Here is a 27839-nt window from a genome sequence, read left to right as displayed (position 1 = left end):
TCGTGACCCCGCTTCAGTCCATCACTAACCACTGTCGTTGCAGCAAAGAAATTGTGCACGTGTCATGCATGAAGCCTTTCATTACTCAATCAGCTGATCTTTGAGCTGCGGCCAGGCTGGTCGCTTCGAAGAGGGTTGAAATTAGTGTAAGCACATTTGTCGTACTTCATTGTTCTCATTTGTACAAACATAACCATCATCATCGTGATTGGGCTCGTTCGTTGCTGTTCTGAGCTGAGGAATTCTTTATAGAATAAATGCTCCTGCTGGTCCTGCCTGGTGAAGTCTTCCTGCATCTTTCAATATATATATATATTGTGTGTGCGTGTGCATGTGTGACTTCGAGATTGCTTCTCATTGAATATGTACATTGCTGTACTATAGTGGTCGTATTGGCGATGGCCTGTTGTTGTCTTGCTATTCTGCTAAAAACTCAAGGCAGTTACTGATCATAATTATTAATTAAAACCACACAGAAACAACAGGAATGCCAAATGATTGCACCAGTGTGTGTTCATTACCATGACACCAGCTTGGTCACAAGCTTTTGGAATCGTGTTGACATGACTACACTGTTAGAGACTTTGTTATCATCTGTTTAAATGGTTGCAGCAAAATTATCTTAGTTTACATTGGCCAAATGCATAATTTTGTATGAAATGTTTCATGATGTGAGCACACAGTTATGCGTTTACCTATTTTTGTGCTAGATTGTGCAACAATAAAAATGGCAATATCTTGCTAATTTTAAATTACTTAGTGTATTTAATGTTGTGTTAACTTTGAATACATCTTTTTTTGCAGACAATGCTTCTTCCTTTCTGCCTTTTGGAAGCCGCGATGTACAGCTACAGCAAATTCAGCGCGAAAGTGAGTTCCTGATCGAGTAGTCCTTTAGCGTGGCTAGTTTTTTAATCTGTAATATTCTGAGCACTGCCACTGCTATTCACTTGATTTGATTGTAAACATGTACATCTACAGTGAAGAAAGGTTATCACTTTCATTCCTGAGAGTGTATTTGACTAGTGTTGGGCATAATCTCTGTTTTGAAGTGCATCTGAGTGCTGGAAAGCCGCCCATACTGGAGCAAGCATTTTGAATGCTAGTCGTAGTTTTGCTGCTCTGGCCATTGGTCACTTGTGTTGATCTTTTTTCTCTGCAGCTAAACATTATTTCACTGTTGCAACATGAAAAACACTTTGTGATGTCCTTGAGCTTCTAAAATTATAATTCTCTACATATCATACTATACATTATGCTTGCTTTTATTATTCGAAATTCTGAAATGGGAAACTTAATGCTCAAGTTATACCACTCTTCATTCACTCGAGCACGTTTCAACTTTTATATTATGCTGCAAACCAATCAATGAATACCAATCAATGAATGTATACACTCGTGTAATGAATGCACTTTTTTTTCCCCAAAAAATTGAAATGAAAGTGGGGGGGGGGGTGCATTATGCGGGACAAATTCTACGAAAACTTTTTCGGGATGAGCAAGAACTGCGGTAATTAAAAAAAAATTACTCTCTCTGAAATCGGCTTCTTTGTTGCACTTCACTCATCCTCAGTTCTTGATAGCGTTATCTTCTGCAAGCTGTCCCGCGCACTCCATATAAACATTTCGTAGGTATCTTTTTTTGCTATCTTTTGTTCAACTGTGGCAGTGGTATTAGCTGTGATGCCACTGTGGCAACTGCAGCAGTGGCATCTGCCTGGAAGCGTGCGCAAAGTGCGTCAACGCTGCAACACACTTTGCCGATTTCGTGGCAAACTCTCACGATGGCAACGTTGACATTGGAGCAATTAGCTACCACCGAAGCATCGAAACAAATCATCAATAACGAGATTAATGACTAAATACAGCCGCTGCCTCACTCTCCGCATGAGACGCCACTGTAAAAAATGTACCCTATAATCCTGTGTTCTTTGAAGTACGCCGGGATAACATGAAGAGCAGATTGCAACTGAAACGAAGATAGGGGTGCTACCATGTTACGGAAATCATCATGCACTTTTCTGGCCGACAAGCGGATTCCACAGGGACAACAATGAAATATTGGGCAATTGCCTAAATTTTAAAACAAAATAAGTGCTTGATTCTGATGGTATTTGGGGCAGCCTGCAACGTTTGAATTGCCATGGTAGTGATTCAAGCAGTAATTATAATTTTCACCATTTTAAGCACCTTATTAATACATATTGATGAAAAATGCTATTTTCAGCTGACTGTTTATTTTTTATACAACTACCACTAATAGGCATCTAGTAACTTTTTTGTTGGAGCTCTAGATAATTTTTTATGTCTTCATCCAATTTAGTTGGGACACCTATTACTCACCCAAAAAAACTGTGAAATTGTTTTTGCACATTTTTTTCTCTAATGAGGTTAGTAATGCACAGTTACACACTGCCTGTGTGAGAAAAAAAAATTGATGTGCAAAATAGGATGTTTATTAATACAGCCATCACCACTCTTCAGAATCTCAAAGGCCTTTATTATTTATTTCTCTTATTGGCTGGCTTTGTTGCTGTGATCAGACAAACATTTCACAATGCAGCTATGAATAGCCACAACAGATTTTTCTACAGCCTAACGCCTTTTGCAAATGCAGTGCATTATTTCAAAGCAAAATCATTTGTACTTGAATTGCTCATGAAAAGCATCTATACATAGAATTTTCAATTATGACACCCTTGGGGATCGAATTTTCACCAAGTGTAAGCCCCCATGCTTGATTTCTTTTTATTGCTGATTTCTTTGGTCAAATCTACTAAAAAAAATTGTCATAATTTTGTTAAGGCAACCATAAAGCGATGAGTGAATTGTTTGTTTTTACAGATACATGGTTTATTCATAAGCAAGAGCTATAGAATATCTAAAAAGAAGCTTGTATGTTTTTTTTTTAATTGATGCATATTAATAAACATCCTTCACAGACATACAAAATTAAGTGCTTAAGAGGTGACGAATAAAAACACAAAAAGAGGAAAGACACGTTGGATCTAGTCAGCATTATCTCGTTATGCATGTTTTTTTGGTTTTACACCTTAATCACCATTACTCCAAGTGATGTGCGGGAGTGTCAGTGTGTTGCCACACCAAGGGCAGTGGTAAGCAAATTGGGATAGCAGGATTTTGCTGAGTGCATGTGTGTGTTCATCTGTATTCGTCTCCAATCCCTGGATTGCCAGCAGGTGAGTTTACGGTGGGGTGGCGCCATCGTCTGCTGGGCCAGTCTTTGGCTCTCAAAGATATCTCGCGGCAGCGTAGGTGCGAAGTAATCTGCCCGGGTCGCCATGTCCGAGGCTCGGAAAGTTAATGCTCGAGCCAAGCGGTCTGCCCGTTTGTTTCCTCCTACACCTGCGTGGGCGGTGCACCATGTGATGCCGTGGTCTTCTTGGAGATTGGATCTTAGCTTGCTTAGGATGCTCTTGGGAAGGACGCCACTGAGGAACAGTCAGCAAGCCTCTTGGGGATCTGTGAGGACGTGTGCAGACTGTCTCTTGCACTCTGCTGCACGGATGGCTAGGGCTATGGCTGCCGCTTCTGCTACGGGCGTGCTTTTCGTACGTATTGTCACCGACGTGATTGCTTCATTTTGGTTGGTAACGACCGCAGCAAATGTGTTTTGCCTCGTCGGGTATGGACTGTAGTCTGCATAGTAAGTGTCAGGAGTCATTTCGTAGGTGTTCCAGGGCCACCGCCCTTGCTCGTCTATGGTTGGTATTAACCCTGGGGTGCATGTTTTTCAGGATAGGGGCAACATATATGTGTTCCCTGTCTTCTCTGAGTATTTGATTCGTCTCCTCACCACAGAACTGTGGTGACAAGGGGCAGTTAAGTCTCTTTAGCTATAGTCTGCCTTGCATCGTCGAGTTGAATCTCTTTCTGCACGATCAATATGGCTGTAACGTGTTTGTGTCATATGTATTATATACACCTAAGCATTCCAAACGCTCTGTGACAGTGCAGTGTGGGAGGCCCAATGCAGCTTCGTAGGCAATGCGTATGAGTGTGTTGGCCTGCTCTGCTTCCCATCTGCGTGTGAGTTTATATAGGAGAGGATATGTAATGCGACTAATGATGAAGGCATGTACCAACCTCCTGGTGTCTTCTTCGGTCATGCTCTCATTACTGCAAGTGACTCTCTTTACGTGTCTTGCTACGCTCCTCGTTGTGCTTGTAGTGTTTCTAGCGTTAACGATGTGCTACTTGTCTCCTCTATCAGCATTCCCAGCAGCCTGAGCTCTGATACTACTTGCTTTATCTGGTTCCCATTTAGCTACAGATTGAAGGTTGGGGAGCGTGTCCGGTGGGTGTTCTTGGGCCGGATTTGTATGTATTCAGATTTTTCTGGCGCGCATGTCATACCTACCTGCCTTGGCATATTCCTTGATTGTGTTGACTGCTCGTTGAAGAGTGTCTTGGCAGTAATAGGATCCTTTCGTCACCCTAAGGGTGATGGCGTTGGCATATATAGCTACTCCAAGTTCTTTGTCTTTTTCCAACATTAGAGCTAAGTTCTGCATACCAATATTGAATAATAGGGGGGATAGTATAGAGCCTTGTGGAGTGCCTTTATTTGCTATGTGAATATTATTTCCTCTTAGATTGCCCAATCCTATGGATGCCGTTTCGTTGTTGAGAAAACTTTGATCGTAGTTGTAGGTTATCTTCCCGCAGCCTATCTCTTGTGGGGCCGTCAGTATAGTGTCGTGAGATATTTTGTCGAAATCTTTCTACAGGTCCAACACAAGCAGGATTCTGTTCATGCTTCCAGGTGGTAGGTTTAGAACTTCGTCACGAAGGAGAAGGAAGACGTCCTGCGAGGAAATTCCCTGACTGAAGCCAAAAATGCAATTTGGTAGGAGATTGTTTTTCTCTAAGTACCTCCCAAATCTTGTGTGGATGACCTTCTCGAAAAGTTTACCCAAGCAAGAGGTTAACGATATTGGTCGGATGTTTTCCAGGCTTAGGTATTAAACTTATTTTTGCCTCCTTCCATTCAGGTGGTATGGGTCATCCTGTCTTCCGAATAGTGTTATTGAAGAAATTTGTTAGGTGCTCTAGTGTTCCGCTAGCTAAGTTTCTAATCATGGCATTCGTGATAGGATCCGGTCCAGGAGCAGTGTTCTTTTTAAAGGATTGCGCTGCAGTGTACACATCTGCGAGTGGTATTGGTTCATCAAGGGCATGGTTTGCCCGACCCATATAAAGTGTTATAGTTGTCCGTGTTGTCCTTTTTCGCATGTATGTGTCTTGGGGTTCTCGAAGAAGGTCCGCGTCTAAGTCTGCATAGTCATTAAGTATACGCCTCAGGGCAAGCATGCTTTCCCTTCATGCGGTAGAAGGAGTAAGCACATTACAAAGAATCGCTCAAGTTCTTTTCGTGCTTAGATTTCCCCGAAAAGAGCGTCACAAGCTCCTTCAGTAAGAAAAACACAGCTCTTGCAAGTACGCATTAGTTGCCTCCGTGATTTGCGCTATGTGCTCTCTGAGCTTTCGGTTGTGCCGCTGCCTCTTCCATTTTTTTTATGAGGCTGCATCTTTCCTCTTATAGGTGGAGGAGATGGTTGTCGATGGCTGGGTTTTGTGGTGTTGTTTGCAATCGTTAAGTTGCTTGGTCTTCGGCCTCTCGTATATAAGTCATACAGTCTTTTATCGTGCTGAGGTCCTGAGTATCAGTCTGGCATTCCCTAAACTTCCTCCGATCTATCAGATATACAGTACCGGTCGGTTTTCTTATTCTTTCTGTTTGTATAGAGATTCTGAGGATGTAATGGTCGCTCCCCAGTGTTTCGTCTAGGTTCATCCAAGTGACTCCTCGTTCATCACTTACAAAACTTAGGTCAGGAGCGGTGTCTCTAGCCACGCTGTTTCTCAGTCTTGTGGGAGAGTCTGGCTGCATGACGAGGACTAGATCGTGAGTCTGCGCTGCCTTGAGCAAGCTGCTTCCTTTGATTTGACTGTATCTCTTTTGTAGCCCAACTCTGTAGGCCAGGCATTACACCAAGCAGTATGACTCTGTCACCTCGTTTTGTGCCGTTTATAGCATGATAGATAATTGGTGTGAAGTCCGCCATCCATTCTCGAGGTGAGCTGTAGATATTCACGACAATGTTTTTTGGATGACCTCTCTTAACACACCATACTGTTGCTATTTATGGGGTATGTCTACCCCTTGTACAGTTTCTACGCTAACAACAAGATCCTTTTGAACCAAAATAGCCGTCCCCGTATTGCTTGTGTTTGTGTGGAGTGTGTATACCAATATTGAGCGTTTTGGTGTTTTTGTTCTTTTGCAAACATATGCGTTCAGGTGCAATTGTAGCGGCTTGCACAAACTGTGTTAGCACAAATGCTTTGTTGTGCAGGGAACAGCAGTTCCACTGCCATAACTCTAGACTTTCGTGGTGGCATGTAATGTGTCTAACTATCATAGGGGCTCTCAAATGTATCCGTGTGAGTCGTTGCTGATACCTTAGGGCTGCAGCCTCCAGAGCTTGAGCTTTCCCGTTTCCTTGGTTTTTTTACTGCTTTGATGGAGTCGTCGACGTATTTCTGAAGATTTCCCAGCTCCGCAAACAGAAGTTGGAGTTGGGTTCCTATGTCTTGCAGCTGTCCCTCTACATTTTGCGGCTTGGAAGTAGGTGGTTGTGTGGCCGTAGCTTTCATTTGTGTCTGTTGGTTTTGTGGGCTCTGGTTGATTGTTCTATTAGCAAAAAGTTGCTTGAGTGCTGCTATCTCTGTCTGTAGTGCTGAAAAACTATATTTAAGTTGCTTATTTTCTGCGATTTTTCTTTGATATTCCTCGCGTTGTGTGGGATTGGTGTCGTCGTGTGAGATGCGACATCAGTACAGCTTGCCGGCATAGTGGTAGGTAGAGCTTGAGGCTGCTGCTGCCCCAGAGGTCCAGCGCTGGCTCGAACGGGAGTCGGTGATTCCGCTGCTTTTTGTCTTGGCTGGTTTGTCGCTCGTTTCCTGGACCTTGACCTCGGTCTTGGTTTGTGCGCCCTGCCGCGGTGGTTTAATGGCTGAGGTACTCGGCTGCTGACCCGCAGGTCGCGGGATCGAATCCTGGCTGCGGCGGCTGCATTTCCGAAGCAGGCGGAATTGTTGTAGGCTCGTGTGTTCAGATTTGGGTGCACGTTAAAGAATCCCAGGTGGTCGAAATTTCCGGAGCCCTCCACTACGGCATCTCTCATAATCGTATGGTGGTTTTGGGACGTTAAACCCCACATATTTTCGATCTTGGTTTGCATGGAGATGGAGACTTGGAGGCGGTGCGCGCTGAGTTTCCCTCGTGGCGTGCTGTGGGTGCTGTGTCTGCTTGTCGAAAGTGGCTTTCTGTCGCTGCAAAGCTCTGTTTCCTCTTCTTCTGATGAAAACCAGCGTAACTCCTTACGCTTAGGACTGGGGGCACTCTTTGGTTTCCTGGCAGTCGCTTTCGGCTGCTTGAGTCTCTGTGTACAGCTGCGGTCACCTGTGACGTGTTTCCTTCCGCACGAGGCACACTTTGGCGTGGCACGCACACATGTCCGTCGATCGGGTCTCTCGTTTCGCATATGCGACAGGCGCGAGCATCTGGTTGGGGGCATACATCTGTGCTGTGACCCTTGCTGCAGCAGATCTTGCGCACTTGCACTGTGGCTCGGTATGGGTGGCACGCCGATTCTCCTCCGCAGTAATACACGAAACGCGGTAGAGTCGGGCCACAGAAGGTGATCATTGCACTCTTAGTTTCTCTCTCGTTCAACGTCGCGCCGAACAAACAACCACACACAGAAAGAAACAAATATAGATATCACGGGCGCTCACTTACAACTGTTTATTGCTTGATGAAACAGGTTACTATAAACCCACTCTTCATCAACACAGGCACAACATGATCAGCCCTTCTCTTACTTAATCCCACTATGGGACACATGCTCTCTAGATAATGTGTTTCTGTCTTATACAGGTTTAGTGACGTTTCGCTAACACACTTATTACCCCGTTTCTTTATGTGATATGCCTCCCAAATTTCCTGTGCTAACTTGTTTGTACTTCTTCCCAGGATCCTAATCTTCGTGAGGTCTGGTGTGCATCCACAAGCTGTAACATGAGCGCTCAAATGCGCACCATTTTTATTATTTACCGTGAGAGCGTGTTCCCTCTCTCGACCATTGACGCTGCGCCCCGTGTGGCCGACATAGCTATTTCCGTCGGATAGGGGAATTTCATAAACCACTCCAATGGCACACTTCATGAACGGCCGCGCATGCTTCTTTTTGCAGCCTTTCGGCTCTTGAGCATGACTTCCATTGATCCGAGGGCACAACTTCACCAGTTTGTTTGGGGCGGTGAACACCAGCGGTACACCATGCCGACTCGCCACCTTTTTTTAGGCTGTGTGAAACCTTATGAATATAAAGTACCACCTCCGGCCGTTCTTGATTCTTTTGTGCTTCAGCCGGGCCTTTTTTTTACCTCCTGCTGAAGGCATTCCACAACGGCATACAAAATCGAGCGAGGGAACCCAGCGACCTTCAAACGGTCTAATTGTGCATTAAAACTAGACCTGATAAGAATGCGGAGACGACTTCCCGAGTGCGGACCCCAAGGAATGCATTGCAATGCCCCTCTTCACGGTTTTCGAGTGGGCTGAACAAAAGGGTAAAAGTTCCTTCTTCGCACGGGGGGGGAAAAACACCAGCAAACATGGTTTTCACTAAGGGTCAGTTTTATTCTTTCGGCTAAAGCATGAAAGAATTACTTAGGTAAGATTACTTAAGTATGCCTTTTCTAGTAAAAGACGCACATGCAGAATGGTTGTAATGGTGCCCCAGACGTGCGCAATAAGTGATTTTTAATTCACACTTGCACAAGTATGAATGCTGAACCTTGAGCAACTTTGGTGGGCGCTGCAGATGGGGTCGGCCGTTTCAAGTACCCGCTGCCGTTAAGGGTGAGAGTGGACAAACATACAAATGTACAGACAGACAGACATACAGGCCAAAACTTTTGCGTCGAAGGTCCCCAAGAAAGATCATCGTCTTTAAAAAAATTTGCGTCACTCAGCACTTCACTCATCTCCAGTGGTTGAAGGTACCATCTTCTGCAAGCTATTCCCACGCTGCCCATGCACGTCACAAAAACATTTCATGGCTATTTTTTTTTTTTTCAATCTTTTGACTGAAACAGTAGTATCTACTGTGATATCAAGGGACACCCAGAAGCATGCGCAACGACTCCACGACGCACTCAGCCAACTTCGTGGTAGTCTTGCACGAATACCGTGATGACAACGTTGACATTGTAGCAAGCAACCAACATTGCAGCAAGCTACCACCAAAGCATCCTAACAGATCACCGATAACAAGATTAATGCAAAATATGACAGCCGCCTCGTTTGTAACCCTTTCAACCAAAGCGAGAATCAGGGACCATGTTGCGAAATATTCACGATCTTTTCCAGGTGACAAGTCATTTCTTTCTGGTTTTCCAGAAACCTGCGAAGCGATGGCGAAAAATGGCCCTTCGCGACAGCCATAGCGACAGTAAATGCTGTCGTCGTCGCTCGAAAACTGTGTACATGTAGTTGGGCCTTTAAGTTTCGTATTTACACGAAGGGACCGTCAGTTGACGCGAGAAGTTTCATCACCGTCACTCACTGTGTGCTTTTCAGCCGCGATGTCTCTACACTTGCGCCGTTTGTGAAGCCCGCTGTGGTGCATAGATATTTTAAAAAGACTGGGACGTGCCGCACACAGATAGAAAGAAAAACTATACGGTGCGTGGCAGCGAGTGAGGGGGGGGGAGAGTTAGCTGAGGTGGCCGAGGGGAAGGGAAATCGGCATAATAATAAAATAAAAGACCCAATGGGCTAGGAGGCACTAGGTGTCAGTTAGCGGGACTGCAGTGGACGAATGTGAGGGGTGCGTTTATTACGCAAGGAAAAGAAAAATCCAAATTCTGACGACTGTAGTTGGGGGGCGTTTATTATGTGAGTAAGTACAGTATTCAAAGGAGACAAAATGTTATTGTATTCACTGCTCTCTTACGACACCACCACAAAATACTGGGTAGCGTTTTTTTTTTTTTAATAAACCAATCAAGCTCTTTAAGCAGCCTAAAGCACCAATAGCATTGTCACAGAAAATGGCAACTGTGATCACAATCTGCTGCTTGCCACTATTTTGAGTGGCTTGTGTGTCTGGCATCCAAGAAAAACTCATCAGCAATTAAATGTATATATAAAAGGTGCGTCCTCAGGTTTAAGCCTTAACAAAAAATAATGTGCTTCTGCCAACATGCACTTCTGTATGTATATGTTCTTGAAATTTTAAAGTCAAGTCTGCCCTCTTTGCCCTTGCACTTGGCATTTCAGTGTCTATACAGGGTTGGGAAATGTAGTATTTTGCTTTTTGTCATAACTTTAGTAAGTGTTTGGCTGATTGTGTCTCACCTTACATCTCCGCAGCCCAGCATTTCACAGTGGTCTGTACGTTCTACATCTGCACCGCTTGCTTTCCTGGCTACAGCTTTGGTTCTTTGTGGTGTTTCCCCAAAGGCCTCATCAAGCACCACGGCCTGCTTGCAGCTTGTGTCTGATGTGGTGCTGGACCTGATGGTGTACACCTTTTCATTTGTTGTTTTTCATGTAATTTTGGACGATTGGGTTGGCTGAGCATTGCATCTGAAAAGTGCCAAGAAGTAAATCTAAACTGCACAGCTCATTGTTGAGGCCAAGGAACAAACTGCATCATTGTGCCCCCTGTACATCTGGGTTTATCCTGTCTTACACCACCACAGGCCGAGGTGATGTCTGTGCTGTGTTGCGGCAGAACTTGACTTGCAGGTGAACACCCCCGAGATGATGTTTTTGGCAGCCATGTTTGTGAGTGTGCCAGTTGTATGTTACGACTCCAAAAGTCTGTGTGCTTGCAGCAAGTGGTACAGCATAGTAGCTGGTTAATGTACAGCTACTGTTATGAGGATTGTTGCTGAGCATTTATTTTTCTTATGCTAAAAAATTTACATGTGTTTGGATTGTGTTTGGATAATGTCAGCAGCTAGTCACTGTTTCTCTCTGCATGAATAGAAAAAAAAATTGCAACTTCCCAGTGTGTTCCAAAGACTTTATATGCCAACTTAATGTGGATGATGACCTTGTCTGTTTCATTTGGGCTACAATGTTCCAGAAAACACGAACCCCAATTTATCCAAAAGATTGACAGCATCAGCTGAGGGGTAATGGTTGTAGTAATGAACAAAGCTGCTGACATGATTTCTTCACACCTTTATTTTTGCACAAATGAGATTGTGTGCCATTTTAAAGATGAGTTTCTGATCATTTTCATTTGCTCTGTATATACTGTAAATAACTGTTCTTTTTGCATCATGCAGAATGGTTATTTTGGAGTGAAATAGGAAAATATGTTGGAACACGAGAGTAGTTATGCTTTGTTCACTTGATTTTATCACCTGATTCTAAGTAATTTTTTCCATTCTATGCTGTAACTTTGAAGTGTACTTATCCTTACAGGCAGCTTCCAGCAGAATGCAGTGTGCTGGACCAGCAACATTAAAAAATATAGAATTCATAACATACATTCATATATTTCAGGAAATGCCAGTTTGCTTTCAAAATGCAAGTTTTCTATTAAGTGCTGAAGCATTCCCTAGAGAAATTTACCCTGAAACAAATATGCATAGGGTGGCAGTTAAATGCTCACTCATACAAATGGTTTACTTGCATTCCTAGTGCTTGCACCTTTTTGATTTGGAATAAATGTTGAAAATGGACAAAATATTGCCTACAAATTTCTGAGAATTCGGTAAATAAATGAATGCAGAATTGAATGAAGACGCTTGAATTGTTTTCAGTAGGACAACAAAAAGATCATTTTTAAAGAATCTTAGCCTATGCTACTTCGCTACATTTAAAGCTTCTGATATAAAGTAGACTCAGTAAACGAAACCTGAAAGGACCGCGAAAATATATTCCATTTAACAGGTGTTTCGTTTACTGAGGGGTGAACATTGGTGTAGAATACAAGCCCGAAACCAAGCATTGCAGAGGAAACAGTTCCGTTTAAGCAGTAGTTCAGTTTAACAGATTTCTGTTTACTGAGAGTCTATTCAAATTTACTGCTAAACTGGTGTCATTTTCAGTGCCGTGATGGGGGACCAATTGAAGGAAAACTTTTACAGCCAGCTGAATTAAAAATCTGTTCTATAATGGTTTAACATTTACTACAGTTGAAAAGATAATGTCTAAAAATTAATGATACAATAATAAGCTATATTAAATTAGCAGATTTATATAGTCTTGGTTTAAATGGTGCAATTAAAATCATTAAGTATGAGTTAATAATATAAAAAAGGATAAAAATGAGTCCACTGCATTTTGGTATGCAGATCCTGTACATTCTCAATAATATGTAGGCCAGTTGTATTAACATCTTAGTACAATGAATGTGGTAAAACTTTCTTAAATTTTTTCTCGTTTGATAACCTGTATATTATTTATAAGGCAGGACATATGATGTGAAATTGTCACAGCTGTGATTTTGTGTTGTGTGTGTGTGTGTGTGTGTTGTGTATTTGTGTGACATGGTTAAACCTCTTAAAAATATGGTGCTCTACATTGTGAGGCCATGTTATGTATGTTAGTTACCTCTATTTATTGGAAAACATAGTTTTATTTAATATTTTTTAAAGCCATTTCTGTGTGTTGCAATAGTGTGAAAAAAAGCTCACAAAGATCTGAACTGCTTCAGTTGCAGTGATTGTCTAGTGCAAAGTAACTGCTGTATGTGTTATTTTTTTTAATGAAGAAAAGGGGAAAGGAATTGATGTAAGCACCATTCCAAGCACAGAAAGAAGGGTGCATGTGTCTTCAGGCAGCAAGCATAGTGGCTAAAAGGGGCCCCTCAACACTTTTCAAGCCCCCGTCATTTATTTGAGGGTAACACAGACTAATAGTTGGCAGTGCCTATAGCCTAAACAAACAAATCATTATTAAAAATTTAATATTTTAATCGTGCAAAGAAATCACTACATCGCTGTCAACTGCATCATCACTTTGTGGTTTGTACAAAGGATTTCTGGCAGTCACCAAGTGCTCATTCGCAAGTGGTTAAGAGCAAAAGTTGCAAACATAATCACTTTACTGCTGTAAAGCCTTTCTTTAGACTTGTTTTACTGTATTTCCTATACTTTTTATGCTAATGCAAGCAGATACTGTCCTGAAAGAAAGAAAATATGCAAGAGAAGCAGCAGCTCTGCTACAAAACACTGTAGGGGTGCTGGCAGGCTTTAGCCTGTGGCCTCTGCACGTGTAAAAATATTCATTTGAGGTGTCTATGCCAAATCTTCTCTTCTCGCTTGTGTGCCCTGGTAGCCTTGTTTCACATGTACTATAGATTTCTAAGGGTTATTCAAGAGGCTAACCTCCCTCGACGCATTGTTCTTGTTTCACTCTTTTTCTTAGAGTGTGGTACCACATTGTTTATTACTATAACAACGATGTGACTGGTGCACTGGGTGGAACAGGCAATTATGGGGCCCTAACATTTGTTGTGCAGGCACTTTCAGCTCTGCCATTGGCATTGTAACATTCTGTAGTGGGCAAGGCAGGGGGGGGGGGGGGGAGGTGGTCCTTTAAAGTTTGATTTGTGGGCAGTTTTTTTTTTAATTTCACTTTGGGGGAGGGGATTTTTTAGAGTAATAACTTAGGACTGTGTGTCCCTATTGGGGCCATTCTTGTTGTATTAATCTGTACATCTTTTACTTTCACACTACAGAATTTACAAATAAAAAAAAAAGTACCTGCCGGGAAAGTGTTAGGTGGCCCCTTTACTTGTTTTACAAGAATCGCTAGTCTCGTCATTTTTTTTTTTCTCTTGCCATACCAGTTGTGTGGTTAAAATCAGATGAGACATCATTACTTAATACATTTTACAATAAGACATACAATACAATAAGACATACAAAGACTTGCATGTCTCTTTGCATTATAATTTTTCCGATTTTCAATTGTCATTGCACAGTTGGCTGTCAGGAAGTCTAGTATAACTCATGTTCATTTAGGGATCGGTACAGTTCTTTTCTTTAGTTCATAGAATTTGGTATTCCTTTCATGAACTCTGGTCTATTAAAAAAAGACATATGTACCATTAATTTTTTGCTGTAAAGCAATATATTCAAATTGCATACTGGCATAGAAAAAGTACAGTGTGAAACTTCCAAATGAAGTTGCGACCTGAAGGCCTGAAATGGAAAGATTTACATCCACCCATTTGTAGCATAATGCTACAAATGAAACCCATTTTAGTTTCTCCGAAAGTTAGACGAGTTTGTCCTGAAGATTTTTGTTATACCATGCTTATTGCATTACATTAAGAAGCATTTACATTAAGAAGTCCACGAGTGTTGAAGATTGGGCGAGTTGGTTCGTCGTACTTGAACTGGTATAGCGCATTATGGGGAAGAAGAAACGGCTGAGCAGACCGACACAAGAGGACAGAGCGCTAACTTCCAACTGAGCTTTATTGTCAAACTGCATCAAATATATAGACCGGCGCAAGCATACAAAACTACCCTAACGCAACGACAAGATAACACACAACATCACACCGTCACATATCACAGATTCATAGGCGGTTATCCTGATTAAGGAAGGCCACTTCATGTTCAGATAAAACCAAAGAAGGGGCGCTAATACACGTGCTGCCAGCTCTTGCTATACAATGCGCTTCTATAATTTCTCGAGTTAATTGTGACGGGTGCTTTTTTACCACTTCGCATTGATCAAACATGGGGGTACATTCACAATCTGGTTGCGCAACTAAGCACAAAACTCGGTTTGTGCCGTGTGTAGCGGGGGTTGTTTACGCGATTCCATTCTCTTGTGGTATGTGGTATTTCGGCCAAACGGGGCGATTCCTTAATGAAAGGCTAAAAGAGCACCATTACAATGTTCACAAAGCAATCCAGGGCCACATTGGAATTCACTGCCGAGATTGTGGATGTACCCCCATGTTTGATCAATGCGAAGTAAAAAAAGCACCCGTCACAACTCGAGAAACCATAGAAGCGCATTGTATAGCAAGAGCTGGCAGCACGTGTATTCTTTGGTTTTATCTGAACATGAAGTGGCCTTCTTTAATCAGGATAACCGCCTATGAATCTGTGATATGTAACGGTGTGATGTTGTGTGTTATCTTGTCGTTGCGTTCGGGTGGTTTTGTATGCTTGCGCCGGTCTATATATTTGATGCAGTTTGACAATAAAGCTCAGTTGGAAGTTAGCGCTCTGTCCTCTTGTGTCGGCCTGCTCAGCCGTTTCTTCTTCCCCATAGTGCGCTATACCAGTTCAAGTACATTAAGAAGCATGTAAGTAGTTATTTTTGGTGACATATTCATGACAGCTGTAATGGAATGAAACTGAAATGTCAGACACCTTGCATAAGATACAGTAGACTCTCAGTAAACGGAACCTGAAGGGACCGGGAAAATGTGTTCCATTTAACAGGAGTTCTATTTACTGAGGTGAACATGGATGCAGAATACAAGCCCAAAACCAAGCACTGCAGAGTCAATAGTTTTGTTTAAGCAGTAGTTTCGTTTAACAGATTTCCGTTTACCGAGAGTCTACTGTATATGAAAACTGGTCTGCTGGCAGTGTTCTGTAGCGAAGCTTTTTTCAATGCTAATGCATTTTCGTACTTTTTGTGCTAGACTAGTGGCTGGAGTGACAGTCCACCCACATGTTATTGGGATCTGCTGACCAAGAGCAATAATGAAAAGTAGCATAAAATGGAGCAGAACACATTGCTATAAAAGATTGGCTAAAATAACTTTTTTTTACAATGCTCACGACTTCAACTATATAATTTCTGCCCTGTATGAAGCTCTGCATGGTTTGCGTTTGTTGTAAAATTGCTCTGTAGACAGCATGCACTGAAAATCCACATTTATTCTGCCCCTTTGCAGCCCTATTCATCATCTTGAAAGTTTGTGTTGTTAGGAGTTTATTACTGTTAATTTCAAAATACTTACACATGAAGTGTAGGCATCAATGTGATCACCTACTTTATCAAACAGGATTGTACCTTGTTTTCATAACCCATTGCAAATGGGCTCTTGAAATATAAATATTAGTTTGAAAATGGTCAATTGCGGGAAGTGATCATGCCAGTGTTCATATTTATCATTATTTCTTTGATGCCTTCTCTGTGCCAGTTTTGCGGGCAGGCCTTTGTCACAGTTGTATACCCGATCTGTCTGATCAGGGATATGAGCATGTTATTTTTTTCTCATTTGAAAGGCACCTCAAGCCACTAAGTAGAATCAATAAATTTTATTTTTCTTGAAGAATGCTAATCACTATTTAATTTCATTGCTTGATAACATTACCTAGGCGTATACTAAATGATTTTTGAAGGACCTGAATAGTTGCAGTTCAGTTGGCGACAATATAAACAAAGCTTTTCTGACATACATTTTGAATGGGAGGGTACATACTATATATCAATGTTTATAGAACACCACACTTCTGGCTTGATTGGTTCTTCTGGACTGAGTATCAGGCATCTTGTGTTTGTCTCGGCTGCTCATATTCTGCCCCTTTTCGGGCTTCATCATTATGCATGCATGTGGCATACTGTCAATCATTTGCATGCAGTGGTATCTTTTCTTGTATGGAGACCTTTGAGTATCTATAACTTGCTAGTCATTTGGCAGTTTTATAACTAGGTATTTAATGTCTTGCATTCACATCAGTCGCCACTGTGTTGCCACTGTGTACACGTACTCCATCCTCTTGGGTACCTACGGTTCGTTTCGATAATGCTGTATTATATGCCACAAATGCTAAGGCTACAAACCCTCTTCTAAAACTGACTATTGATCATTTATAATGCAAGCAAGCATGGAGTGCATGTTAAGTACTCTCGCCCATAGGTCGGCAAACTTGCACATGAGCTGATTCACTCAGATTTGGATCAAGCTGCGAGTCTTAGTGAGTCCGAGTGAGTAATATTTTTGTGAGTCTGAGTCCAAGTGTGTCCAAAGTGCAAAATACATTTATTGAGTGAGTTTCACTTTCTTTTGCCGACTCAAAGTTCTATCTAGTGATCTTCAGCATTTCTATCAGCCTTACCTGAATTCACATTTATACTCGTGTCTACTCACAGGTATTCCAAAGCAGTGTCGTTCATACACAATTTCAATATTTAATAATTAAAGGCATGAATTACGTAGGGGGCTTTCTTTACCTCCCCCCACCAACTCTTCCAGGGAATTTCTTCATTATTATATCTCGTGATGTTATCTCTTCCAAGAAAAATGACATTACCTGTCTGGAGGCCCTCACAACTCTTTTTCGAAGATTTTATGCCAAACCACACCAAGAAGAGCACAGATTACGCGAGATATTCATGTTAAAGAGAATTGACATCACAATCGAAGAAGTTAATGTTTGGCTGACGAAATCGTGAGTCGACTCACTCAGGCTCAGATTTAGGCGTGAGTCTGAGTCTGGGTGAGTAATGTTTTGGTGAGTTTGAGTCCGAGTGAGTCCGGCTGCAGAAAACTTTCGTGACCATGAACTTTCGTGAGCAAACTTGTAAAGTTTGCCAACATAGCAATATGCCGACCTGTGGTAAGGTTTACCAATGTCGCAATATGCGGGAAGTTAGAACTTCATGCCAATCATCTACTCCTTGGTGATGTGTTTCATGACTAGTTACAGGAAAAACTGCTACAAGTTTTCACCACTGTCGGTCATTTAGAAGTAGGAATTTGGCAATGGCTGCAACTGTAACAAGCACTGGCTATTGGATAAATGCAAGGTTAAAGGTAAGTGTTACATTGCATCAGAAAAAGGCATAATAATGTGTTTTGTTTCTATGTTTATGCCTTTTCAATAGAGGTGAACACCACCATTCAGGCATTTCGCTAAGTGTGTTATATGAATGAGACAACTAGCATAACGCATCAACTGTCTTGCGAATCGCAGCGGGGTCATTTTAAAAATGTCAAATGTTTCAGCCATTTTAGTCACACTCTCAAAGGTATTTGACAAAAATCGTGCTGTATTATTGCATTTAAAGCGTGAATAGCTACAATATTTTGGAGAGAAAAAATTTTTGTCTATTGGGTGCCTTCCGAATTGCCCGAAAATGTTGTCGGGGTGTTGTTTGTAAGATTTATTTTAAAGGTATTGTTTATTGTGCAACGGGGTGTTGAACAACAGGAGTTGACTCGGCGAACGAAAGATTTATTTAGTGCAAGGGCTTACTGAATGCGAGCCTGCTATCACAGCACGTCTTCTTCTTTCTCTACTCGAGCTCCATGTCCACCGCCCTCATTACAATCACCCCTGGGCGACGAGGAAGCCATTCTGACGACCTAAGGACAGGTGTACACAGAAGGGTCATGGTATGGTTTGAGCCGAGAGACGTGTACAATTTCTTGTCCCCGACGGCGCTTGTCCAGAGATGCGTCCAGCGGCTCGACAAGGTAGTTGGCAGGGGATGTTTGGTGTACAACTTGAGGGATCATGGTACCTGGACAAAAGCTTGTGGGAGAGTCCCGGAGGAGTAGAAGGAATCCATAGCCACACCAGTGAGTTTGGAGCAAAGCTCATAGGCATGGTTGACGCGTCGTGGCGATGTTTTTGGCGCGTCTGGTCGTGTAACGTGAATGCACGAGCAAGCTTCCGACATTCTTCAGCGTGTGCTGCTGCTCGTGAAACGGTTGTCAACTCTTAAGGGTCCGGTCGATAAGGAAGAATGGTATCCATTGTTGATGATGGCTCGCGTTCATAAAGAAGGAGGAAAGGCGAAAATCCAATGGTGCTTTGTGTTGCAGTGTTCTAGGCATTTGTCAGAAAAGGCAGTATGCTATCTGAATTCGTCTGGTCGGATGAAGCGTACATGGCCAGCATAACTGAAGTGTACGATTAAAACGCTCTGTCATCCCATTAGTTTGCAGGTGATGGTCTGTGGTAGTGCGGTGTATGATGCGACATTCGCTCAACAATGCTTTGATGGCATCGGAGAGAAAAAAAGCGGCGGCAGTCGCTTAATAACTCTCGAGGTGCTCCATGCCTTAAAATCAGGTTTTGGAGTATAAAACATGCAACGTCTTTTGCGGTAGCAGAAGGTGACGCAGCTGTTTCAGCGTACCGTGTTAGGTAATCTATAGCGACAATGACCCAGCGGTTGCTACTCGCAGTATAGGGTAGCGCACCGTAAAGGTCGATTCTGACATGATCGAAAGCTCCTGTTGGACATGGCAACGGCTGCAAGGGACCTGTGGCATGTTGAGCGGGCATTTTGCATTGCTGGCACGTAAGGCAAGACCTTGCTCAACGGCGAACGAAACGGTACATACCGCGCCAGTAGTACCGCAGCTGCAAGCGAGTGTATGTTTTTAACACACCAGCGTGGCCACATTGCGGATCATCGTGGAACGTGGCGCAAATGTCGGGGAATGACAAGCAACCACTTACGGCCAATGGAGCTGTAGTTTCGGTGGTAAAACAGGTTATCCCGAATAGCGAAGTGCACGTGCTTGACGGCGAAGCGTCCTGGAAGCTAGAGCGGGCATCCGGTTTGAGAGAAAGTCTAAAGGGGAAGAAATCCAAGCGTCTTTGCATTGCTCGGAAAGCATGTCCGAAATGCTGATGGCCAATTGAGGCAGCACTGGTGGATATAGGCGAGCTGACAGGCTCTGAAGCCAACGGCGAACGTGACAGGGTATCGGCGTTGGAATGCGTCCGTCCAGAACGGTAGATAACACGGATATCGAATTTCTGTAACCGCAATGCCCAACGAGCGAGCCGACCATTAAGATCTTTTAGTGAAGACAACCAGCAAAGTGCATAGTGGTCTGTCTCGAACGGACGTCCATATAAATAAGGCCGAAATTTTCCGATTGCCCAAATAATGGCGAGGCACTCTTTTTCAGCTATACTGTAATTCTTCTTGGCTTTACTGAGGGTACGGCTGGCATAGGCAACGACGTACTCGTCAAAGCCATCCTTGCGTTGGGCCAGTATGGCCCCTAGCCCGACACCACTCCGTATGAAGCTCCGTTGGAGCAGGCGGATCGAAATGTCGGAGTATGGAAGGCGCCGTGAGGAGCCGTTGGGGTTCCTGAGATGCATCATCACATGCCTGCGACCACGCTGACAAATCAGAGCTTCCGGCAAGAAGATTGGTCAAGGGGGTGATGAGGCGAAATTGCGGACGTAGCGCTGGAAGTACGAACATAGGCCGATGAAGCTTCGGAGCTCTTTGATGGTGGTTGATTTTGGGAACGCCGCGACGGCATTAAGTATTGTAGGGTCCGGAAGAATGCTGTCCTTATAAACCACATGGCCGAGGATTACAAGCTTGCGAGCGCTGAAGTGGCATTTCTTCATGTTAAGTTGAGTCCCGCCGTGGGAAGGCACGTAAGAAAAATTGCTCGAGGCGGCTGAGTTGGGTCGCAAAGTCGCTTGAAAATACCACAATGTCGTCTAAATAACAGAGGCACGTTTTCCATTTCGGACCTTGCAGGATGGTATCCATCATCCTTTCGAAAGTGGCAGGTGCATTGCAGAGGCCAAAGGGCATAACGGTGAATTCATATAGTCCATCCGGTGTTACAAAGGCTGTCTTTGGGCGGTCACCCTCTGCCATGGGCACCTGGCAGTAGCTGGAGCGTAAATCTAACGAAGAAAAGAACTCTGCTTCTTGTAGGCAGTTCAAAGCATCATCGATGCGCCGCAGAGGGTATACGTCTTTGGGCGTTATCTTGTTGAGTCGGCGGTAGTCAACGCAGAAGGATCCGTCTTTTTTCTTGACGAGAACAACCGGTGAAGCCCAGAGACTGTTGGAGGGCTCGATGATGCTACGTTTCAACATGTCGTCCACTTGTTCGTCGATGACACAGCGTTCAGCAGATGACACACAGTACGGACGCTGTCTTAGCGGGGCTTGTTGACCGGTGCCAATACGGTGAACGACCGCAGAGGTTCGGCCTAAGTCTGACTGGTAACGATCGAATGAAGAGCGAAAGCGGAGTAGAAAATTTATAATCTCTTAGTGCTGAGTTGGTGCGAGCTCAGAGTCGATGGCATCTGAGAAGACGTCCAGAACATCATGCGCATTGGTAGGAGTGACAGGTGCACAAATTGGGAGCGAAACCGTAGAATCGGGTATAGTAGATAGAAGAATGCACTCGTAAGGTTCGTAGCTTCCCAGGCATTCTTCACGTAGTAGGTATGACGGGCTGTCCGAGGGATTGCACACATAAATGGCAGCGTGACCGTTGCGAAAAACGATGACGGCAAACGGAAGCATGAATTTTCTACGGCACGCAGATGTGACTGATGGCATAAACAACACAGGCGATTTCGGAGGAGAGGCACACGACACCAAGACAACAAAAGCTAAGAAAGGTGCAATGTCAACGTCAGAAGCAGCAAACACTCTACACGAAGCGCCATTGTCGGAGTCATAGCACGTCACAGATAACGCGAGTTCGGAACGAGCACAGTCGACCAAAGCAGAATTTGACGAAAGAAAGTCCCACCCAAGGATGTCATGTGGAGAACGAAATAAAACTACAAATGCGATGACTGACGACTCGTGCAGTGCACAAAGCTGAAGGCTGATCATGGTGGGACGTAGCTGTCTGCAAAGATAGGTCGGTAAGTTGAGTGGTCACTTTCTTCAAGTTTCGACACAGTTTCTCGCTAATTACAGATACCGCAGCTCCAGTGTCAACAAGTCCGTGCACCCTAATGCCACCAATATAGAGTTCGATTTCGTTCGGGGGACAGCAGTTAGGTCTTAAAATTTTTGCTGCCAATGCAGTTTTTGCCTCCGGAACTGCACCCATCAGTTTTCCCCTCGCGGTGGGCTGTTGCGACGTAACATTGGAGAAATAGATCGATGAGGAGGAGAAGGCGAACGGCTTGAGCCGTATGGTCGGCAACCGGGACGTACGTCTAGATGTGGGTCGGCAGGAACGGGATATCGTGGCTGAGTGGGCATGGTGGGCATGTAATGTGAGGCCCTTGCAATGTCGTTCATGAGAAGGGAAGCTGCGACGGCAGCAGTGACGAGCTATATGTGGCCTGGGATGTCACATGAAAAACATATCGGCCGATTATCCGGAGTGCGCCATTGTCTAACGGTAGGGGCACTGTTCGCTGAATAAGGTACCATTAACAGTCGGGCAGGTCTCTTCGTGATATAAACGTTCCAAGGTGTTTATTCGTATACAGCCAGAGACGGGACGGTCAACGGGCGGACAGGTGGCGTCGATGAATAAACGTGGCGAGTAGCTTCGTAGACAGCCGGAGAAGATGGCGCACGTGGCCGAGCAACAGCGGCTGCATACGTTAGTGGTGCGGTAACAGATGGTGGAGCCTGAGCTGGTGGCAATGCTTCGACATCTTGCGATTGAATGATCTGGCGAAGCGAAGGCGACAAGGGTGCCATCGGCTCGGTATTTCTTGTGATTATAGATAGCTGCCGGGCGACCTCCTTGCGTATGTATTGCTTCATGAGTGGCATCAATGCAGAGTAATCGGCGGTGTCATAGTCGAGGGATGAGATGTCCGCGGTGTCTTGAGCAGCGCAACGTGTGGAAGCGCGCTGCCTACGCAGCTCATCATAGCTTTGGCAGAGCTGAATAACCTCGGCGACTGTCTGGGGACTCTTCGCAGCAAGCATTTGAAATCCATCGTCGTCGATTCCTTTCATGATGTTCTTAATCTTGCTTGCCTCATCCAGAGTCGAATTGACGAGCTTGCAGAGAAAGAGCACATCTTCGATGTAGCTCATGAAAGTTCCATCTGTTCTCTGTACTCTGCCCGCAAGCGCTGTTCAGCACGAAGGCGATGGACAGCAGAACGGCCAAAGACTTCCGAGAGGGTTTTTGCCAATTCCGACCAAGTACTGAAATCACTTTGATGATTCCTGTACAATAGTTTCGCCACGTCGGTCAGGTAAAAACTCACATTTGTGAGCTTATCAGCTGCGTTCCACTTATTGTACGCGCTCATCAGTTGATACTCTGCAATCCAGTTGTCCACATCTTGGTCCTCTGTGCCATCAAATGTGTGTGTGTGGGGGGGGGGGGGGTCAGCGCAGAAGACAGGCACAGGTGCGAGATCTGGAGTAGCGGCATGAGACGGCCCCGGATCAGTCATTGCAGAAGGTTGTCGGAGTGTACAGCTGCGAAGTTCCAGGGTGAGGACCAGATGTATACTAGCACTTCCACCACTTGAAACGGGGTGTTGAACAAGCAGGAGTTGACTCGGCGAACGAGACATTTATTTACCGCAAGGGCTGACTGAATGCAAGCCTGCTATCGCTTTGCTTTGCTTTGTTATCCTAGTTACATGGCACGTACCCGCCTTGGGGGATATTCTTGACCTGCTAATTGTGAATCGTGATTTTTCGGAATGCGTCGCTTCAGTTAATGAAGGTCTGTCCAATCACAAGCTTGTAAATGTTTCCTTACCCATACTTACGCCTGATGTCTCTAAACGTACAAAAAATCATTGCTTCGAAAACTTTGCTAAAGCCGATGATGCAAGCATAATAGATTACATGGAAACGTGCCTTGGTGAATTCACTGATACTGACAACAACGTATTCACGCTCTGGGAAATGTTCCTCAAAATGTGCCGCCACTGCATAAATAGGTTTGTGCCTAACAAAACAAAGACGGTCAATAAACAAACGCCATGGATGACGCGTAACATATTGCAACTGAAGCGCAAACTAAAAAAAAAAAGCAAAAAGAAAGGTGACCCACCCCAACTTATCAGTGTTATAAAAAGCAAATTGTCATCAGCGGTTCGAAGTTCAAAGGATTACTACTTCAATGTGCAGCTACCTGGTTTCATGAAAAGTGCACCTGAAAAATTTTGGGGATATTTAGGCGAAGCTAAGAGACCTGTCTGTGAGATAATGGTCGATGGAACCACTACAAAAGATGTGAATAAATTCGCCGAACATTTTAACACTTACTTCCACAGCATTTATTCCCATACAGGTTTAGGTAACGTGTTTCATTCTACTGTCTTTGAGCCGCACGAGGTGGACTTTATTTCATACAATGGTATTGTGTCAATGCTTTTAAACTTGAAGACAACGAAATCATGTGGCCCAGATGGTATCCCAAATATGTTTCTTAAGCGCTATGCGGAATGTATCGGTAGATTTCTTTTTATACTGTTCAGAGCTTCTTTGTTGTCTACTCAGGTACCCAAAGACTGGAGGACAGCTCGGGTAGTGCCAATTTTTAAAAAGGGCAATCGTTTATCTGTAGAAAATTATCGACCGATATCTTTAACTTCATCCTGTTGTAAACTAATCGAGCATATCATCGCCAACCAGATGACCAAATTTTTAGACAGAAATTCAGTGTTAACGAACTGCCAGCATGGCTTTAGGAAAGGCTACTCCACTACGACACAACTGTTAACTGTAATTCATAGTTTTGCAAGAACATTGGATAATAATGGTCAAATCGATGCTCTTTTTATAGACTTTAGCAAGGCGTTCAATAGAGTAGTTCACTGTAAACTTATACAAAAACTCAGAGATTACAATCTTCCTAGCATTATAGTATCCTGGATAGCAGCTTATCTTTCGGATCGCGTGCAGTTTGTCACTACTGAGGGCAACGACTAGAGCTGTCTTCCAGTGACATCCGGAGTATCCCAGGGTAGCGTCCTGGGGCTATTGTTGTTTTTGGACTATATAAATGACATTGTCAAAGTTGTAACACCTGGCACACAAATCAGATTATTTGCAGACGATTGCATTTTATATCAGGAAATAACTACAGTGCATAATCAAACCGACCTCGAGATTAGTTTGTATAACATACAGGCGTGGTGTGACAGATCAGGCATGTCTTTAAACAAAGAAAAAACTGTCTTCGTATCACAAGGAAAAAAAGCCCGTTAAAATACACCTACACACTGGCCGCCTCACCACTAAAAGAAGTTGAAAACTTCAAATTTCTGGGAGTAACATTTTCAAACAACCTTTCGTGGAATTTATATATTAGTAATATATGTTCCTCAGCTTTCCGTAAACTTTGTTTTCTGAAACACAAGCTTAAAAATTCACCTGCCTACATTAAACTACTGAGTTACATTACTTTCATTAGACCAAAGTTAGAGTATGCTTGCATTACATGGGATCCCTACACTAAACACAACATTAAAATAATAGAGAAAGTTCAGAGAAAAGCTGTTTGCTTCATTTACTCTAAGTTCAAGCACACCGATTCCCCCACACAGTTGATTGCAGAAAATGACATCCCCCTCCTCGAAACGCGTAGGCAGATTCTCCGCCTCAATTTCCTACAATCACTCATTAAACGTGAATTATCCATCGACCCCGCATTATATGTAACATCTCTGTCCACAAGGCATACACATCACGATCACACACATGCTTTAACCCCTCATTTCGCTAAGACAGATATTTACAAACACTCATTTTTTTCCCAGGACAGTGTCGGAGTGGAACTCTAGGCATGAAAAGAATGACCTTTAAGTTACCACAATGCTCGCGTTAGGTGTTGTGTTTTGATTTCGTATGTTTTTTGTATGTTGCGTTTTGATTTTGTATGATTTTGTATGTTGGAGTGGAATTCTGGGCATATAATGAATGACCCTTTTTTACCGTAATACACGCGTTAGGTGTTGTGTTTCCATTTTGTATGTTTTACTTCATTTTACTTACTTTTGTTGGAACTACAGTACTGCATTTTTTTTTTATAGAATGCAGTCTGAGTGTCTTTACTAAGTTGAGTGTAAATATTTGTGCATATCTTGTACTAACTGTATTGATATTTTGGTATTGTATTTTTTTAGTGTACTATGAGTGCCCTTCCTGCAAGGACCGAATTCTGGTCTGTAGTATGTTATAAATAAATATAAATAAATAAATAAATTACTCTCGTCGGAGGAAGTCGCTAAAGGTGATGTTAGGTTATCGCTAAATTTTTTGTAATTCACAGAGACTCGGACCTGAGGGCGAGGAAGGGTTCTCGGGCAAGAAATTTCAAAACTTATAGGAAAATGATCACTACTTGTGGCACTGTGCAGCGCTGCCCAGGACGAGCTTGAAATACTCGAACTTACGAAACTTAAATCTAGGGCTGATCGACATCGATCACGAATAAATGTGGGGGTTCTGCGGTTTATGCATGATAGATCATTATCTGTTGCCCACTCCCAGAGACATTTACCGCACTGATCAGTTTTAAAACCCCAACACGTATGATGAGAGTTAAAATCGCCGATTACAATTTTCTTCTTAAACCATGATTCGATTGCCATATCCAATCGTCTAATGTTTTGTACACTGTCCGGAAAGTACACATTAACTACGGAGAAAGGTTGGCAACCGGGTACTATGACGTGTATCGCAAAAGTTTCACATTCTGGGGACATATACCTGTACGAGATTTTCGCCTTTAAACTGATTCTGTTAGAGATGAAAAATGCTAGTCCTCCACCTTTGGATGTGCGGTCTAGCCTAAACTAATAACTGATTAGATGAAATGGTTTATCTACGGAGAGCCATGTCTCCTGCAATGCGATTATATCTGGGATGTATTTTGAAGACAAATATACTAGATCAGTTGTTGAAGAGTGAATTGATCTGCAATTCCAATGGAGAATCTTAATTGACCCTATTTTTCTGAAAGAATTGTCTCCGTGACTGCCTTATCCAGAATGGTTTCTTTTAAGAAATCTATCTTTGAGAGACTTTTGTATTTCAGGCATTTTTTGTTTTTCGCATGCTTTGGTGCAGATTTTTTAGAGGATACCTAGTGCGTGTGATCTAGGGTCCAACTCCATATCATCAGACTCCCCAGTTCTATCATTTATATCATTGCTTTGTTTCTGGTTGTCATCTAGAGAGGGTCCTGCGTGGACAAGGTATCACAGCACATCTTCTTCTTTCTCTACTCAAGCTTCATGTCCACTGCCCTCATTACACTTGTTTCAATACAAAATTAGGTTTATATAATAAAGGTGTTTGAAACTCAATAAGATTAGTGCAATTTTACTGCCCTATACACCTCCAGAAATTTTGCCTGAATGTTCTGTTTGCATTTTTTTCCATTTCAATATTGTAGGAATAGGTGAGTAATAAATACTTATTTCTAAACTTTACAAAAAAAAAATTCGGCAGATCCCACGTATCTTAGTAATCAATGTTGTGCAAAGCATGCGGAGGGAGGGTGACCATGTTGTATTTTTATTGAACGACATGTTATCAAATGACGCTAAGTATTTATATTGAAATATAACGGTTCAGCTGATGCTTTATTCAAGCAACAGCAAGATGGCGCCGATGATGGAGAGGAACGAAGCAAAGACTGATGATGGTTATTGACGGTCCAATGAATTCTTACACTAATTTTTCCCGTCGACGGAAGCGGCCAGCCTGGCCGCGAATCACGCTGTGGAACGCATATGATAGGGCTTGAGACGCAAAACGTGCACAATCTCTGTCCCGCGGCAGCATTGGTCAGTGGGAGCATGAACAGGTGTGACATGGTAGTTCACCGGTGAGGTCTGTTCGACAACTTTGTAGGGGCCAAGACAGCACGACTCAAGCTTCTCGCATAAGCCAGGCGTTCGCGCAGGAGTTCACAGAAGTACATCGTCGCCAGGGTGGTAGAGAACGACGCGGTGAGTGGCATCGTAATGATATTCTACGATCTTCTTGGCTAGCTTCGGTGTTTACACGGGCAAGACGACAGCATTAAAGCAACACAGGACAGAAACTGGTCGCAAACGAATAG

The 27839-nt window shown here is 43.3% G+C and overlaps 1 long non-coding RNA gene across 1 annotated transcript; it reads left to right on the top strand.

Moving 5' to 3' along the window:
• The first annotated feature begins 801 nt into the window (after positions 1-801).
• Positions 802-10753, top strand: LOC119161567 (uncharacterized). Its single transcript, XR_012887297.1, has 2 exons — positions 802-870; positions 10469-10753. It is a non-coding gene; the product is annotated as an uncharacterized LOC119161567 (long non-coding RNA).
• Positions 10754-27839: the final 17086 nt, after the last annotated feature.

Source organism: Rhipicephalus microplus, chromosome X (assembly GCF_043290135.1).
Source record: "Rhipicephalus microplus isolate Deutch F79 chromosome X, USDA_Rmic, whole genome shotgun sequence".
Lineage (NCBI taxonomy): Eukaryota > Metazoa > Arthropoda > Arachnida > Ixodida > Ixodidae > Rhipicephalus > Rhipicephalus microplus.
The sequence above is the reverse complement of the archived record's forward strand: the minus strand, read 5'-3'. Positions and strand labels throughout refer to the sequence as shown.